General features: G+C 44.6%; 1 long non-coding RNA gene across 1 annotated transcript in view; it reads right to left on the reverse strand.

Annotated features, from left to right (window-relative positions):
- The window catches only part of LOC141197838 (uncharacterized), a 61,408-nt gene that overhangs the window by 35,007 nt on the left and 7,165 nt on the right, over positions 1–19,236 (reverse strand). Inside the window, exon 2 of the long non-coding RNA XR_012269868.1 lies at positions 18,857–19,024. This is a non-coding gene — a long non-coding RNA (uncharacterized lncRNA). The remainder of the gene's footprint in view (positions 1–18,856; positions 19,025–19,236) is intronic.

Below are 19,236 nucleotides of genomic sequence, written 5' to 3' on the forward strand. Positions count from 1 at the left end.
CGGGTGAGATGGAGGCAAGGGTTCCACAGATTGTATAGAATTTTGGTTAATGGTATATAATTTGGCTAGCGTGGCATACCGGGGCAGGTACACTTCCCTCTCCCCGATATTTATTATGCGAACGGGCACCCTCCCATGGCGTACATCAACCACCCCCCGGGCTGTCAAAATGGTGGGCCTACTGTCTGAGTAAACTGGTTCTACCATTGCCTGGTAATCCCTACCTCTCAGACCAATAGCTGCCCGGCACCAAATCATCATTTCACTTTTTGGGGGCATGGCAATAGGAAAAGGGTCACACATTCTTACACTACCAATCTCACCGCCGGAGAGTTCCACCTGTTGCCGTCGCATCAGTGCCCGGATCTCTTTCTGGAGCACCCGCTGCTCGCCGGCGCTGGCGTTCTTGGCAACCTGCTGTAGAAGGAAAATCACCTCTGCAAGACAATTTTCAATTACATTAGTTCCCAGAGTTATTTTTGGGTGACTCTCATGTTTGTCAATATCTACAATGATCAGTCCCTGTGCTGCCAGTTCGACTCTTCCGATTTTGATGGTCACCTCTTTAAATCCGATCTGTGGCACGGGCTGGCCATTGCTGGCGATGATACTCAAGTCGTCGTCAGGGTAGCGGGTAATATCCGAGTCATTCCAGTACTGCTTAAAGAGCACGTACGGGATGGTGGTGACCTGTGACCCGGTGTCCAGTAGGGCACTCATGGGAATGCCATCCAGTACCACAGGCAAGACTGGACGTCCTCCCACATATCTGTCGCGCCAGTTCGATGGGCCTGGTGATCTTTTTCCTGGGGGTTGGCCCTCTACCCCAGGTTGTGCCCGTTTAAAGAACAGTACCTTGCCATATGTCCGGGTTGATTGCAGCGGCGGCAGATGGGTCGTCCGTCCTCGCTGTATCGGTCACTGGGTCTTCCTCTGGCCGGTGGGGTCCTCCTTGGTCGACGCCACGGGATGTCCTCCGGTCCGGATGCCAGCTGGATCTTCCCTGGGGTGGAAGCCTGTAAAGACTGCACAGTTCGGGTTAGCGCAGCAACGCTCTTAGCTAGCTCTTGGACCTGATGGTGTAGGTCTGGAGCCGGGTCATTGTCCAAAGCCTGCGCATCAGCTCCCACAGGCCCCGCCGACAAGGGCGCCGCCTCCTGGTGGTAAGTGATAGCAGGGCGCCTGTGGGTCACAACGCCACCCGGTGCCGGTTCTCGGAGCACCCGGATGGCTCTGTCCTTGAACTGTGCAAAGCCCAGATGGGGATCCTGTAAGGCCATTGCCCGCAACTGGGTTCGGTGGGTATTACAATATAGTCCCTCTATAAACTGTTCGGTCAACAGCCTGTCCTCGTTTCCCACTCCATCAGGGTCGGTCTGCTTAATGGCCCTCAGGGCCTCTTGTAGGTTTAGTGCATAGTCCCTTATACTCTCATGCGCTCGCTGCTTGCACCCGTAGAATCTAAGCTTAATCTCGGCTGAGGTGCGGGTATCAAAGGTGTCCTTCAGCCGGATTAGTATCCCTGCGACAGTATTCCTCCCAGGTGGCCAGGATTTTACTTCCCTTTTGGCTGCCCCGGTTAGTTGGGCCACCAGGATGCTCACTTTTTGCTCTTCTGTGAGGGGGTACACCTGGAAGAGGCTATCCAGCTTTTCTCTAAAGTCATGCAGGGTATGTGACTCCCCTGAGTACTGGGGTAGCCAAGCTGCTCCCGGGATATAGGGCATGGTGAAGGGCATAACTGCAGCAGCGGTAGCGCTGGCAGGGGTTGAGGCAGTGAAGCTCTCCTCCGTATCCGACATCTTCCTCCCCCCTAGTGGACCGTGGCCTACCTTGCGATGATCCTCTTCCGTAGGCCGCGGCTCCGCAGTGGATCGTCAGGGTTGAGGACCTTCCGTCGCGCTCTTGTGACGTCGGCGTCTGCTGGGCTCCTTCCAGGACCTTACGCAACGTCCGGACGTGAGGCGGGGCTTCAGTTCTCGCGCGCTTTCGGAGTCCACGCCCCCTCTTCTTCCAGCGCGGCGTCCTCAAGATGGCGTCCAATGGCGGGAAAACTCCACGGATGGCGGGAAGAAGGCAGAAGATGGCGCCGGATGGCGGGAAACTTCACCGATGGCGGGAAGAAGGCTGAAGATGGCGCCGGAAGGTAAGTTTGAAAAGTCTCTTTTTCAGGCACGCAGTACCCGGTGGTTGCGGGCACGAGATCCTGCCGACTACGCCAAAGTTGACGCGCCCCTGGGCCTGTGTCGCGCAGCGTTGCGCACGCGGGAGCTTACCCGGAGCCGGATCTGTTGAGGGTTGTAGTCTCGTGGCGGTGATCCGGTCCGTGCCCAGGGAGTCAGACTAAGCGGCGATGTTTTAGCAGTAGATGTTAGATGACTACGCCACCCGTTGAGTGCAGCCAGGGAGCTGCTGCTGCAGGGCAGACCGCTGAGGCCGGTGGTAGGATTGTGCAGCGTGATAGTATAACCCCCAACGGGAGGGGTATGGCCTCAGGGCAGCCGACGTGGATGATGGGGGTAGCAGGAACCACTCGGAGACGGTACTGTGTAGTTCAGGGTCTTTACTGGTGACAAAGATAGACCCTCCTGGAGTACTGGCTAGCGATTGGGGCCTGGTCAGTCCTTGAGCAGATGGAATCTCCCCTGGCCAGGCGGAGTTGTAGGCCTCCCAAACTAACTGTACTCTTCTGGCTACCTTGCTAGAGGCGGGTAAAAGTAGCCCACGTCCCTGAGTGTGCCGTGTGGTGCTCACCCGTATGGCCGGTGACTCGGGGCCTTCTAGTAGCTTCCGCTCCACGATGGCGGTGCTGGTCCCATGCGTGTGACCGTGCCTTCAGGTTTCTTGGCCAGAGGACCTGGAATCCCCTGCCTGACGGATTCTGCTGCTGGGCAGGAGTTAGTCCCCACAGCCTCGGACTCCGGGTCCGGTAAGAAATCTTCTCGGTCAGGGCGAGCTCTGCAGCTGCCAGCCCCTGACTCCTTGTACACTGCTCCCACAGAGCTCCTGTTGTTTCTTCCTATATTTGCTTCTTTTCTCTGCTTCTTCTCTACTCACTAACCCTGCCTCAGCCCCAGGTTTATATAGGGGAAGTTCTTCCCCTCCCAGGACTGGGCAGGAGGTGTGGCATGCATAGGATCCCTGACCAAGAGACCTCCCACCTGCTCTCAGACGTAATATCTCTATCACTGTGGCAACCAGACCCCTGGGGTGTCACATTTGCTCTTCGCAAACGCAAAATTATGGCTAGATCCGATTGAAGTTGTCCTTTCTTCTCTGCAGCTCTACTCAGACTCTCTATTAAAACAGGAACTAACTCCTGGTGCCCACTTACTCCTCCCCAAACTATGGGCTGGCCCTACAGTTAACCATGTCCACCCCTGTACAGAGGAAAACTGGAGCCTACATAAGGATAAAACACATAAAACCACAGGTCACACTAACTATACAGTCAGGAGTCTTCAGAGAGGGTGTTCAGACATCTTTTACACCAGGGGTCCTCAAACTTTTTAAACAGGGGGCCAGTTCACGGTCCCTCAGACCATTGGAGGGCCGGAATATAGTTTTTAAAAAAAACTATGAACAAATTACTATGCACACTGCACATATCTTATTTTGTAGTTAAAAAACAATACAGGAACAAATACAATATTTAAATGAAGAACAAGTAAAGTTAAATCAACCGGTATTTCAATAGGTAGGTAACTGTGCCCAATAGGCAGCATAGGTCCTCAATAGGCATGTAAATGTCCCCAATAGGCAGCATAGGTCCTCAATAGGCAGGTAAATATCCCCAATAAGCAGCATAGGTCCCCAATAGGCAGGTAAATGTCCCCAATAGGCAGCATAGGTCCCCAATAGGCAGGTAAATATCCCCAATAAGCAGCATAGGTCCCCAATAGGCAGGTAAATGTCCCCAATAGGCAGCATAGGTCCTCAATAGGCAGGTAAATATCCCCAATAGGCAGGTAAATATCCCCAATAGGCAGCATAGGTCCCCAATAGGCAGGTAAATGTACCCAATAGCCAGCATAGGTCCCCAATAGGCAGGTAAATGTCCCCAATAGGCAGGTAAATGTTCCCAATAGGCAGCATAGGTCCCCAATAGGCAGGTAAATGTCCCAAATAGGCAGGTAAATGATTCCAATAGGCAGCATAGGTCCCCAATAGGCAGGTAAATGTCCCAAACAGGCAGGTAAATGTACCCAATAGGCAGCATAGGTCCCCAATAGGCAGGTAAATGTCCCCAATAGGCAGGTAAATGTTCCCAATAGCCAGCATAGGTCCCCAATAGGCAGGTAAATGTCCCAAACAGGCAGGTAAATGTACCCAATAGGCAGCATAGGTCCCCAATAGGCAGGTAAATGTCCCCAATAGGCAGGTAAATGTTCCCAATAGCCAGCATAGGTCCCCAATAGGCAGGTAAATGTCCCAAATAGGCAGGTAAATGTTTCCAATAGGCAACATAGGTCCCCAATAGGCAGGTAAATGTCCCAAATAGGCAGGTAAATGTCCCAAATAGGCAGCATAGGTCCCCAATAGGCAGGTAAATGTCCCCAATAGGCAGCATAGGTCCTCAATAGGCAGGCTGTTTCCCCCTTATAATGCCCTATGCAGGCTGTTCCCCCCTTATTATGCCCCATGCAGGATTTCCCTTTCTCCCACCATATAATGCCCCGTGCAAGATATCACCCCCCTGTCTTTATAATGCCCCATTCAGGATGTCACTCCCCCATATAATGCCCCATGCTGGATGTCACCCCCCATATAATGCCCCATGCAGCATGTCACCCCCCCATATAATGCCCCATTCAGGATGTCACCCCCCCATATAATGCCCCATTCAGGATGTCACCCCCCCATATAATGCCCCATGCAGCATGTCACCCCCCCATATAATGCCCCATGCAGCATGTCACCCCCCCCCATATAATGCCCCGTTCAGGATGTCACCCCCCCCATATAATGCCCCGTTCAGGATGTCACCCCCCCCCATATAATGCCACAGGCAGGATGTCACCCCCCCATATAATGCCACAGGCAGGATGTCACCCCTAATATTATGTCCCATGCCTCCATACATTAAAAAAAAAAATCCAATACTCACCTCCCTCCTTGCCTGCTGCCGCTGCTCAGGTCCGGACTCCAGTGTCGCGGCAGTGACGTCCCGCACTGCGCTCCCTGTGACGGCTCAGGGGAGGGCGCGGTGTAAAGACGTCACCGCACCCTCTGACCTGAGACGTCACAGGGAGCGCAGACCAGGAAGACAGCGGATCTGCGGAGGCACGGGGAGAGGTAAGTATCGGGCTGCCGGGGCTCTGAGCAAGCGGGAGGAAGGGCGGGCGCTGACACCGCTCTCCTCTGCCCACAGCCCGGCGGGCCGGATAAAAGTCCTCCGCGGGCCGCATGTGGCCCGCGGGCCGTAGCTTGAGGACCCCTGTTCTACACCATTACAGAGGGACCTAGCATATTTGGAACTCCAGTTCAACAAATGGAGTTGGGGATTTGGTCATCATGAATGGTGTCTTCAATGCAGAGAAATATAGCAGATAATTATTAGTGTTGAGCGAGTATGTCCTGTTAACACTTTTGGCGAGTATGACAACTTTAATACATGTGAGGAATGTGTAATAAATAGACATTCCTTACATGTACTAAAGCTGTCAAACAGTCGCAAATTATGCACACGGGAGTGATTTAAACATAACACCGAGCAGCTGTAACTACTCGGTGCTCGGCCCAAGCATACTCGCCGAAAGGGTTAACAGAACATACTCGCTCAACACTAATAATTATCCATCATGCAATACCATCAGTTAAGCGTCTGACTGGCTCTAAATTTATTATTCAGCAGTGTTATGCGCTAACGCAGAAAGACCCAGGAAGACTGGCACCAAACCAGCAAATCCGCAGGGACAGACGCACTTGGCGCAAGCTGCCCAGCTAGGTGAGCTCTTTAGGACCGGGAACACTTTTCACTCAGCTCCCAGTGATGGAAGGGGGACTTTGGCAGAGCCTTCCCAGGCCCACTGTCGCCAGCCAGCTGGGGTCTGGTGACACGGCCGGTGCCTAGTCAAGAACCAGGTGGGTACCTCTATAAGAACACCTAGTAAAAATTAAAAGGGAAAGAGAGGACTCCTAAGACAAAACACTGGAAAGATAACAGCTAATAATGATAGCACCCCTCACCACCACAGCACATTGAAACTGTAATAAACAGCAAAGGACTGAGCAGGGAACAGGTTTAAATAGCCCGCCTAATGATCAGGTGTTGAATACCTCTCAATCATCCCAAGACAACCACTCCCTGCTAACTTGCACAGCAGCTTGGACCCAATCCCACCACTGCCTAGTGCCAGACACCGCAGTATCGTGTGTTGCCTGGCAATCAGGGGAACACAGCATCCCATGTTAACCGGGCATTATATCAGCGGGAGATACGGCATCCCGCGTCCTCACAAATCCTACTACTCCAGAGCGCGATGCTCCATAAGATTGAGGCGGTTTTCCTGCATGCGTAGTAGCTTCGCCTGCAGAGTCAGGACAATGGTGGCCCCTGCAAACCGGAGTAGCGTAGCACTGGACTTGATCCATTCTCAGGTGGGAGCACAGAACCACAATTCCTAACAAGTAGGACAATGACTCCAAACATAAAGCCAATGTGACTAAGTACTATCTACAGTATAAAAAAGAACAACGAACCTGGAAGTGATGATATGGCCCCCACAGAACACTGATCTCAAAATCATCAAGTCAGTCTTGGATTACATAGAGAGACAGAAGTATTTTTGTCCAAGCCTACATCCACAGAAGATCTGTGGTTATTTTTTAGTGAGCCAAGATATTGGGAACAGTCTCCTTGTTGAGGTCCTTCACAAAACTGTATGCAAGTGTACCTGATGCTTTGATGTTGTTTTGCAGCAGTTTTCCATACCTGTTTAAAAATATTGCACAGTACTGTATGTACCCATTTGACTGACTGGTTATAGCTGCATGCAGTGGCGTAACTAGAGTCGTATGGGCCCAAGTGCAAGATCTGGACCGGGTCCCCCTTCTATCTTGAATAAATTATTATATTATATTATATATATATATATATATATATATATATATATGCGCGTCCTCCATCCTGGTATATACTGTATATCACTCATCCTGGTATATATGTCCCTCATCCTGGCCCCATCCTGGTATTTATATCGCCCATTCTGGTATATGTCCCTTATCCCGGGCCCATTCTGGTATATACAGTATATCCCTCATCCTGGTACATTTTCCCCATTCTGCTACTGTTCTTTAATGTATAGAAGAAAATAAACTATGCTCATCAGGGGCGTACATAAAAGTCACGGGGCTCCAAAGAAGAAGTATAATGGACATCTCATAGTCCTTTATATTGTATAATACATCCCATAGTCCTCCATATAATACACTGCACAGCCCATAGTCATCCATATTAGTATAATACACAGCCCATATCCTTCATATAATATAATACACAGCCATTAGTCCTCCATAAAGTATAATGTACAGCCCATAGTCATCCATGTAGTATAGTGCACCCCATAGTCATCCATAAATTATATAGAATCATAGAATCATAGAATGGTAGAGTTGGAGGGGACCTCCTGGGTCATCTGGTCCAACCCCCTGCTCAAAGCAGGATTCACTAAATCATCTCAGACAGATTTCTGTCCAGCCTCTGTTTGAAGACGTCCATTGAAGGGGAACTCAACACCTCTCCTGGCAGCCTGTTCCACTCATTAATCACCCTAACTGTCAAAAAGTTTTTTCTAATATCTAATCTGTGTCTCCTCCCATTTAGTTTCATCCCATTGCTTCTAGTCTTTCCTTGTGCAAATGAGAATAAAGATGATCCTTCTACAATGTGACAGCCCTTGACATATTTGTAGACAGCTATTAAGTCTCCTCTCAGTCTTCTTTTTTGCAAGCTAAACATTCCCAAATCCTGCAACCGTTCCTCATAGGACATGGTTTGCAGACCAGTCACCATTCTGGTCGCTCTTCTCTGAACTTGCTCCAGTTTGTCTATGTCTTTTTTAAAATGTGGTGCCCAAAACTGTACACAGTATTCCAGATGAGGTCTGACCAAAGAGGAGTAAAGACCGATAATGACTTCACGTGATCTAGACTGTATGCTTCTGTTAATACATCCCAGAATTGTATTTGCCTTTTTTGCTGCTGCATCACACTGTTGACTCATGTTCAGTCTATGATCTATTAGTATACCTAAGTCTTTTTCACATGTACTGTTGCTTAGCTCTATTCCTCCCATTCTGTATATGCTTTTTTCATTTTTATTGCCCAGATGTAGTACTTTGTATTTTTCCCTGTTAAAAACCATTCTGTTGGTTGCTGCCCACTGCTCCAATTTATTTAGGTCTTTTTGAATCTTCCCTCTCTCTTCTCTAGTATTAGCTATCCCTCCTAGCTTTGTGTCATCAGCAAATTTAATCAGTTTACCCTCAATTCCTTCATCTAAATCATTGATAAAGATGTTGAACAATACAGGTCCCAGGACGGAGCCCTGTGGTACCCCACTTGAGACATTCATCCAGCTGGATGTGAAGCCATTTACAACCACCCTTTGAGTCCGATCACTAAGCCAGTTATGAATCCACCTAACAGTTGCCTGGTCCATTGCATACTTGGTCATTTTTTCAATAAGGATGGTGTTTTTTTTCAATAAGGATATTGCACAATCCATAGTCATTCATAACGTATAATGCACAGCCCATAGTCATCCATGTACTATAATGCACCCCCATAGTCATCCATAAAATATAATGCACCCCATAGTCATCCATAAAACATAATGCACCCTATAGTCATCCATAAATTATAATGCACAGCCAATAATCATCCATGTACTATAATGCAGCCCCATAGTCATCCATAAAGTATAATGCATCTCCATAGTCATCCATGTAGTAGTGTGGCGCCCCTGAGGGTTTGGTCGCCACAGAGGTACTGCTCCTCACCCAGAGGTGTGGTGTCTCCCTTCTCTCAGGTAAGGAGGGAGTGCTGCATGGAACCCCAACACCTACATCCAACACTACACTACCCCAGGCCAGCAGGAGGGGCAAGACGCAATGTAGTTTTCTGCTGAGCCCTGACCCTGGCTGGGGTGGGGGGAACCCAAAGTTAGGGGGAACCAGTAGTGGGTGTGGGTGAAGGAAGTAGTTTATGGGAGCACTCATACAGTAGATATATAAAAAGGTAGACATCTTAACAAGAGCAGGAAGTTGAGGAGTGTGGTTCAGAGGAACAGTCTGGGAGCAGAGTCTCTGTAGGAGCTCCGCTCCACTTCAAGGGCCCAGGACTGAGGCCCAGGAGGGGAGCAGGGAGTAAGCTCTGTTCTGTAGAAGGGATCCTAGGGGAGTACGGCGAGTGCAGGCGCCACCCGTACACCCCGAACCTGCCAAGTGTCAGGAGGATCTAGGCTGCAAGAAGGGGACCGGCCCCTGGCCCAGTCATGCAGCTTCAGGCCTCGGCTGGAAAAACCTGAGGCTTCTGACTTCTATAGCCAGGAGCCAAACCCCCACTTCAATCCGAGTAAGGTCAAGCAGGTCTGTGCAACTCCGACGGACAGGGCGGACCTCGCAGCCACCCGAACAGGATTCACAGTGGGAAGCGCAGGGCAGGAGGGAGTAAGACCCAGCGTGAAGTCAGTCTAGAGAGGTACATAAGAAAGTGGGGTTCTGCCAGGTACACCCAAACTGCCTGAGGAAAGATGGAACCCCTGCCCGGTGAACGCGGCGCGACGCGGGAGGCTTGCACCAGTACAGTGCACCTGTGGACTGTCTAAGAACTGTGAGTAAATCTTGGATGACTGCACTGAGCTGCCTCCGCTCCTTTCTTTCGCCGGTGCCATTTGCCTCCCTGCACTACAACGCCCAGCGCACCTCCATTTATTCTACACTGCCCTGAGGCCTGCTCCACCTGTGGGGAGCCATTCCATCTGAAGCTGCCCTATCATTGTTAAATGGTTAATTATGGAAATTCATTTGGAATGTTAAATAATTAATAATCGATAATCATTTTTCTTAAATCTGAGTTCTATGCCTCAGCCATCGTGTCTAGTTGACATGCGCTATTTGTGTGTGTATTTTTAGTTCACTACCATATGTAGAACAGGTGTGCCATACGACTGGCTATAAAAGCCCATGGTACAGAAAGGGGGGCTCTCTTGCTCTGCCCACCCCACAAGAAGAATCTTCATGCTGAGAAGCAGATGACATGTAGGCTTGGACACGTGCTGGACAAAGACATGATTTACCAGCCAGGATCCAAGGAAAGATGGGTGAATCTCAACCATTAAGCTAATTATGGACAAATGGACAATTACTTTATAACTAATTATTGTATGTACCTGCTGCAATCTGATTCTTTTTAATGGACAATCCAAGAATAAATCGATACATTTTTTTATAAGAATATCGTGATATTGATACTTTGAGAAGTCCTCAGTAGGAAAAATAATACAGAGAAGAGTATTATTTTACAATGGTGAGCCAGCCAGTCCTGTTTTTCGTTTTTTTTTTAATTAAGTGAATTTCTTCCGTGAACAAGGGGGGAAGTCCTGACGAGCTGAACAGCTGTTGTTCACGTGTCAGTAAATTCACTAATTTGTCACGAGAAGCAGAAAGGATCTATAGACTGAGGTACTAACAAGGAACAGAATCACACAGGAAAAGAATCAGACGAACTGAAGACAGGATGTGCTGATAAAGAGAAGCTAAGGAATCTTAAGGTAAGCAAAATATGGATATAATTTCTTCTTTTGCTAAACAAAGTAATATTAATTTCAAAGTTAATGTAGGAGATGACATAGAAGTTTTGTGGCTCAGTTTATACAAAGAATGTGAATTGCAGAATTTACAGTTCACTTCTAAATTGGTAAATAGAGACAAACAGAAATTGAGAAATATTCTACATTTGGTAGATTTTTTTCATAGTCTTGTGTTAGAGATTTCTAAGCAGAAAAATAGTGTAGAAATGTCAGATGGTGATACTGATTCTGACTGTAATGTGGAAAATAAACAAGAAATAAGACACGTGTCTGTAACTGAAGGTGACCTTGGGTCTGACCAAGAGATGGACATACAGAAACCTGACATGGGAGGAGACATGACTGACATACGAGAAACCGACATACTAGGTGATGTGGGAGGAGACGTGAGTGACGTAGGAGGAGCGGACGTACAAGAGCCACTAAAAATATCAGAGAATTCAGGAATTACCCAGGCTCAACTGCAAATTAAAATGAGGAAAAATTTGCTGAAATTATACAAAATCATGCCAAAATATGATGTCAAAATCCATGCCTGTAGAAATTCAGAGACATTTGAGAGCTTCTCTGATAAGTTTGATTTATCCAATGAGGAGAGGAATCAATTATTTAAAATATGGATTCCTGTGACATTGTCCAGACGTTTACATTTAATGCCCTGTGAAAATGACTCTCCTAATGGATGGGAAAATGATTCGGACAGATTAAGATATTTGATTTATTGTGTCACAAAGGATTTTCCCAACATAGAAGATCTGCAGAAACTAAGGATTGGTAGGAAGGAATGTACATATACATTCATGTCCATATTTGAACGGTTGTACAAAGCTCTCATCAAAAATGGAAAAGTACAACATATGATAAAAAGTTTTGTACAAAAATTCAAATTCCTAGATCCAGTATCTAGAGTTATAGCGTCACAAAAAGAATCCCTATTCAAATGTGTGCAGTTGCTGGATTCTGTTAGGAAACATGAGAATCGTGAAAAGGAAAAAAATCAAGTTAATTTTATAAAACCAGGAAAGGTAAAATCTTATCAAAAGCCAATATCAAACTCTCCTAGACTGAGTCATCCCCATAGTGAACTCTATCAAATACGCAGGAGATTTCATATCTGTTATAAGCCATATCAGCCAGTGCAAAGGTCCATCTCTTCACAGAATGAGTTAATTCTCAGTCAGAACTGTGATTCTCTAAAAAGGAAAATGGCCGAAACTGATGGACAGAGTCAGGTGAGACGACCGGCTCACAGTGACGTCATGGAATGTGGACAGAAGGACAGGCAGTTCTCTGAGGTTTTGTAGGATAGAAAAATGTCTTTCCTAAATAGGGCGTTCCTGGAGATATTTGAGAGAGACAGAAGATTTGGTTTAGGGAGTGGCTAAGGAAAAACTGTAATTATAATGTAGCATAGAAGTGTTACAATGTCTCAATATTTATTTATAATCTTATACAGTAAAATTGTAGTTACATAGTTTCTACCGTGTTTCCCCGAAAGTAAGGCCCCCCCGAAAGTAAGGCAGGGTGGGGGGTTTCGGGGGGTCCGCCAATGTAGGGCACCCCCTGATTGTAAGGCAGGGTAGCGGCGGGGGGGGCGGGGAATGTAAGGCTGATTGGCCGATCAGCCTGTTCGTCACAGGCTCCGTACCGTAGTCCCTGCTGGCCACCAGCCCGAGCTGTGATTGGCCAGTCAGCCGGCTCGCAGCTGATTGGCCGAATCAGCTGCGACGTCACCGCCTACAGGCTCGCTCCGATTGGTCCAGCTTCCCCGGCATCCGAATCGTCAGCCCGGCACCGCAGAGGAGATCGAAACAGAAGGAAAGTAACGGTAAGTTCCGAAACTCTCTGTGTGTGTGTGTGTGTGTGTGTCTGTGTGTGTGTGTGTGTGTGTACGGTATGTGTACGGTATGTGTATGGGTGCCGTATGGGGCTGTATGTGTCAGTGTGTGTACGGTACCGGTACGATATGTGTGTGGGTGCCGTGTGGGGCTGTACCGGTACCGTATGTGTCAGTATGTGTGGTGGCAGAGTGGGGGGCAGAACCACTGTATGGGGATGCTGCAGGGGGGAGGATGGGGAGGGTTGCCGGACTGTTAATAAATGTTAATTTTATTGTTAAAAAAAATTGTCGTCATTTTTTTTCCCAATGTAAGGCCTCCCCCGAAAGTAAGGCAGGGTGGGACTTTTGGGGGTAAAATTAATGTAAGACAGGGCCTTACTTTCGGGGAAACACGGTAGTAGTTCATGTATGTATATATATATACACTTGTCTAAGTAGAGATTGTGTATAATTGTATTTATATATATGTTTATAAAATATATATATATATTAATTAATAAATTAGAACTTCATATATAAATTTAAGTAACAATATTTTGAATTACATTAGAACCAACCAATATATGTATAAGATATTTAAATAATTCTGTTTCTGTATGAATTTGATATTTAATTTTATTTTCTTATATTTCCTTAGAGTTTTCATTCCAAAGCAGGATTTGATCAAACAACTCTAAAATGGATTTATTTCTTTATTCACACAGGAAGCTGAAAATTGCATGATTTATGTGTAACATTAATTAATTAATATTTTCTGTGCATGAAGTGTTCGTGCAAATTAAAGTAGCTTTACAGCATGACGTGTGACAGCTGCGGCCTTTGAACTTTGAGCTAATAGTATAGATCCTATTCATTCTATTTTCAGCTGATGTAACTTAAGACCGGGCAGCCAGTGAAAAAAGAATCTATAAGGCTGAGTTCACACGATGCGTATTTCATGTGTTTCCGCAGCGTTTTTGCAGTTGCGTAAACGCCGCGGAAACGCATGAAAAACGCATGGTAGAAGGGAAGCAATGTTCCCCAATTGAAATCCGCATGTACTGTGCCCATGATGCGGATTTTTCCGCAGCGTAAACGCTGCGCTCAAAAATCCGCAGCATGTCATTTAATTTTGCGGAAACGCGGCGTTTTCGCCGCCATTGACTTGCATTAGAACGCGCCAATTCCGCAAGACTGCATCTGTACTTGCGTAATTGGTGCGTTCTAATATGCGGATGGTACCCGGGTGTGGAGGAGAGGAGAGTCTCATCCACACCCAGGTACCATTAAAAAAGCTGTAAAAACAAGAATAAAATAAAAAATATATATATACTTACCATCTGTCGGCCCGCGCAGCGCTCCTGCTTGCTTCCCGGCACTTGCAGTGAGTTGTAGGACCTGCGGTGACGTCAGAGTCATGTGACGGGTCACGTGACGCTGACGTCGGCAGGTCTTTCAATTCAAAGTTGCCGGCAGCCGGGAGAACGGAGTGAGCAGGACAGCGCGGGCCATCGGAGGTAAGTATATACACTCTCTAGGGTCACACTGTATAAATCCATGCTGTTTGCATGGATTTATATAGTGTGACCTAGTTGTCAAGCACTTTCCAAGAGATGCTAAAATCACCAGTAAAGCGCTTGTCAATCTGCATGCGGAAACGCATGTGAATCTGCATGTGGATCCGCATGTATTCTGCAGGAAAAACGCATTTCTGCATGCGTTTTTTCTGCCAGGGAGATGCAGAAATGATGCAGAAATTTTCTGCTTCATTTCTGCATCGTGTGCACATAGCCAAACAAGAGGTTTTTTTTTCAAGTATCTGAAATTTCAGCAACTTACTCTCATATTATATAATATGTACTTGGGGAATATTCAAAGAATATTAAGATATTTAATTGATATGACAATGCGCATTAATAAATTGGGATACAACAATTTTGGGTTAAATATATATATATCTAAAACTTCATATGTGGAATGTTTGAGTTGAACAGATCTGTGAATGTCAGAGTGAAGGTGACAGATGAGTAAATCAGCAGCTGCTAAGTGTGATTGATGTGACAGAGGCCTCGTACGTTTGTATGTTTGGAAAAAAAAAATGTTTCTTTATGTGAAGGTACAAAAATATATTTAATTCTGAAAAAAAATTATAATACATAATTAGGTATTATCTACATATATATATACTTCTATATTTCTTTAATAATTATTATTTCTTGATTTAACTAATAGTGGATAAGGGCAACCACACATCAAAATGGTTTACAAAGCAAATTTATATTTAGAATAATTTTCCACATGATAATATTCTTGAATAACTATGATATTATTTTTAATGGTTACCTAAATAGGTACACACCTCTCTGTAGACAAATCTATGCTACTCATCGATATGAAATTTATGCAAAATGTTCATAGAAGAATAATTATTTTTAATTTGGTTCTGATATATACATAAATTTTATAAAATAATATTTTTTGGTATTAAAGGGGAAAATGTGTTTTTGATCCTGATTACATAATCACTTTTGATCAATACTTATTTTTTCACACATTTTAATAAAGAAGAAACAATAATAGAATCATAGAATCATAGAATGGTAGAGTTGGAAGGGACCTCCTGGGTCATCTGGTCCAACCCCCTGCTCAAAGCAGGATTCACTAGATCATCTCAGACAAATGTCTGTCCAGCCTCTGTTTGAAGACGTCCATTGAAGGGGAACTCACCACCTCTCATGGCAGCCTGTTCCACTCATTAATCACCCTAACTGTCAAAAAGTTATAAGGTACAATGGTATAATTAAGAAGGGTATTACATGCAAAGTTGCATAGTTTAATAATTTTTTGGTGATACAAGGTTATGACAAATATGAAATCATCCAGATAATGGAAATATAAAGGTATTTTTTATGGAGAATATAATTACTCTTCATTTGTCATTAACATATGAAGGCCTTATTTTTATTTTCATTTTTACATTTTTATTCTTACTTATTTTCTTATTTTTCCATTTTTCAGTTTTAATTTTCAATTTTTGATTTTAATTCAGTTCAATATTTCAACTGAGAAAACACATTAATATTTAATGGGGTAATGTCTAGTACAAAGAATATTGCTTCATTAAATATAATGATGATATGAATTAATATAAGAAAAATGTTTACATTTTCTGAGTAAACACAACAATTCATTCATTCATTCTTACATTCATATATTTATTCATTTTAGTTCAGCAGTATACATTCTTTGGTATTATTGGTTTAATAAAGATATAAACACTTGTTGTTTCAAAACACACTGACACCTATGGGTTGGAAAAGGCAATTACACCTATGACATAAAAATGTTCTATCACATGAAGAACTTGATTAATAATGAATTATTATCTATTATTGTTTATTATTCCAAACATAATTTATTTTAATATTTTGATAATAATTAGATGGATATTATTGATTGCTATGGTACGCTGTGATATTATAGGTTAGGAAAGTTGCCAGATTTGGTATCAGATTAGGGAATGAAGACTTCAATCAAGACATCGCAATTATGAATTCTATCTTAATAAAGACTTTTCATATTTATAAATCAAAGAGACTCTCAGAGGTTACAAGAAGAAGCAACTGATATCCGGAAGTCTCAGAAGGTAACAGGTGTGAATGCTGAGTGTTATAATAGACTGTGTCAGATACAATTCACACCACTGATCACCGGGACGGCAGAGGACGATGATCCTATATGAACTGTGTTGTGTTCAAGCTTCATCATGTTCCAGTGGTTTCTTATCACCTGCAACGCTTCAATGAAAGCTGGTGAACAGGTAATACCTGGCATATGTGTCCTGTATATAAAGGACTGAGTACTGGTTATGGGGCTATATAAAGCAGGGAAGTGTCAAGTTAACCCTTGCTTTACTGACCAAAGACGTCACATCTGTTCCAAAAGTGACATGAGACCAGTGCAGATGACACGGAAGATTCCAGAAAGACAACGTCAGTCCAGGTGACATCACACAGATATTAAAGCTACATTTCATCCATAGACTTTGTTTTCTTATCAGTTGACACACATGATCTTTCTAATAAAGAATACAGTTTATGGACTGCACAATGATGAATACAATTATGGACTGTACAATATCTACACGCTATAATTTATTTCAAAGGAGTTTTCATCTAAAGACTGTGTTATAAAAGAACCAAGAAGAAGACGAGACGACGACCCGATGACATCAGATGATGACGATTGGACCCGCGATTACTTCAATTTAGATATAGGGAAGTATAATTATACATATTAAATGAATATTAGTCACGGCTTACCATAACATGAATTCACATCATTATATAACAATAATCAGATATTGATATTATTATTATTATTATTATGGAAATTTAATGATATTGCCAAGGAAGAAGGAAAGAAAAAATGATTGTTATCCTAATGATAAACCTGTCTTCTTTTGAGGATTTTTCAGTCCTTTTTATCCTCAAAAAGGGGGGAATGTTAAATAATTAATAATCGATAATCATTTTTCTTAAATCTGAGTTCTATGCATCAGCCATCGTGTCTAGTTGACATGCGCTATTTGTGTGTGTATTTTTGGTTCACCACCATATGTAGAACAGGTGTCCATACGACTGGCTATAAAAGCCCATGGTATAGAAAGGGGGGGCTCTCTTGCTCTTCCCACCCCACAAGACACAGAATCTTCATGCTGAGAAGTATCTGACATGTAGGCCTGGACACGTGCTGGATAAAGACATGATTTACCAGCCAGGATCCAAGGAAAGATGGGTGAATCTCAACAATTAAGCTAATTATGGACAAATGGACAATTACTTTATAACTAATTATTGTATGTACCTGCTGCAATCTGATTCTTTTTAATGGACAATCCAAGAATAAATAGATACATTTTTTTATAAGAATATCGTGATATTGATACTTTGAGAAGTCCTCAGTAGAAAAAATAATACAGAAAGAGTATTATTTTACAGCCGCGCATGACGTCACTGCCATGCGCGGCTGACATGGAAAGATCAGCTCCCGGAAGTCACTCCCATGCCGGGTCTGTGTGTGCGGGGAGCAGTGACTTCACTCTCCTTCATAGCCGGCACACAGCTTAGCCGTGCTGCGGCTCCTGCTGCTGCCGGGCTATAGCGTGTGCCCGCTTATTAAAGGACATGAATATTCACCCCCTCCCCACGCCCATGGGCGTGGAGAGAGGTTGAATATTCAAGCCCTTTAATAGCGGGCACAGGCGATTCCGGCAGCAGCAGGAGCCGCAGCGCGGCTACACTGTGTGCTGCTATTAAGGAGCATGAATATTCAGTGCTCCCCATGCCCCATGGGCGTGGGGAGCAGTGAATATTAATTTGCTGTAGCAGCGGGGACAGTGTAGGCTGCAGCGGGCGGCCGCTGCCTCCTGTGCCCCGCTCCTCCACCGCTACCCCCACACCCCACATATATATATATATATATATATACACACCCCCCCCCAACATTCGGACTATAAGATGCACCCCCCATTTTCCACCAAAATTTTGGAGGAAAAAAGTGCGTCTTATAGTCTGAAAAATACGGTAGATTATTAAATTAAATAGAGATTTAGGATTAAATCAGTGTAGGGTGCGGACAACCCCTTTAAATTGTTAATTGAAATAAAAACAGTTCCCCGTTGTATTAATAAGGCAGTGATTCCAACTGTATTACCACTGGGAGACCCCCAACTCACACTCCTATTTCCCGAGTGCCTTCCACGCCAAGCTTGGTTATGGAGGCTTTGGATTACCATCCATACTGTTCAGCACAGATCATGCTTCTTATGTCTTCATCGATCCCCCAGAACACAACCCTGCATTACCGCGTCCTTCAGGCTTTGTCCAATTATTTTCTCCAAATTTGTTTGCCGATCAGTGGCAAGAGGCTGTTGAGCTACTCAGTCTCCTTGTTTCTTTGGAAAATTGGCACACTCTTGCATATAACAGTAGAGAATGGCCAAATCTTACGGAGACACTGGTAGATCGCAACGAAACATGGAGAGAGCAGATGTTCAGCAGTGAACTTGGAGTCTCCCTCCTCTATGAAGCTTTGCCGTACACATCTGACTTACTCCTGAGGACTTCTCGTAATTCACATGTGCAAAAATAGTTCAATCCACAACTAAAACGCTGGAACCAACTCGTGGAAAACTGGATAAAGATAGATAAAAGGCACATTACCTGTGGGTAGCCCAAGTGTGAAGTAATTGTCAGGTCCAGGATTGAACTGGGCTATGCGATTACTTAGGTATTTTGCTGCCCATTCGCTGGCCAGGGCATAGTCATCAAGAATCACCAGCCGCATGATTGTGCCCACAAGCTCTCGCCTGGCAGCATGTGGCTAACAAACTGAAGAGAGAAGCGATACACAAGATAAGAGGTGACAATAATATACAAAAGAGGTAACACAATAATACACAGTCGGCAAGTTTGGAGACTGAAACACATTCTGGCTTTCATAAAGTTTGCTGCTTCAGTTTTTATAGTGTCAATTTGCATTAACTGTAGATTGTTATGAAGAATGATCAGATGAATTGTTAAAAAAAAAAAAAATGCATATT

Source organism: Phyllobates terribilis, unplaced genomic scaffold (genome assembly GCF_046119375.1).
Source record: "Phyllobates terribilis strain yellow unplaced genomic scaffold, ASM4611937v1 Scaffold_92__1_contigs__length_6168646, whole genome shotgun sequence".
Lineage (NCBI taxonomy): Eukaryota > Metazoa > Chordata > Amphibia > Anura > Dendrobatidae > Phyllobates > Phyllobates terribilis.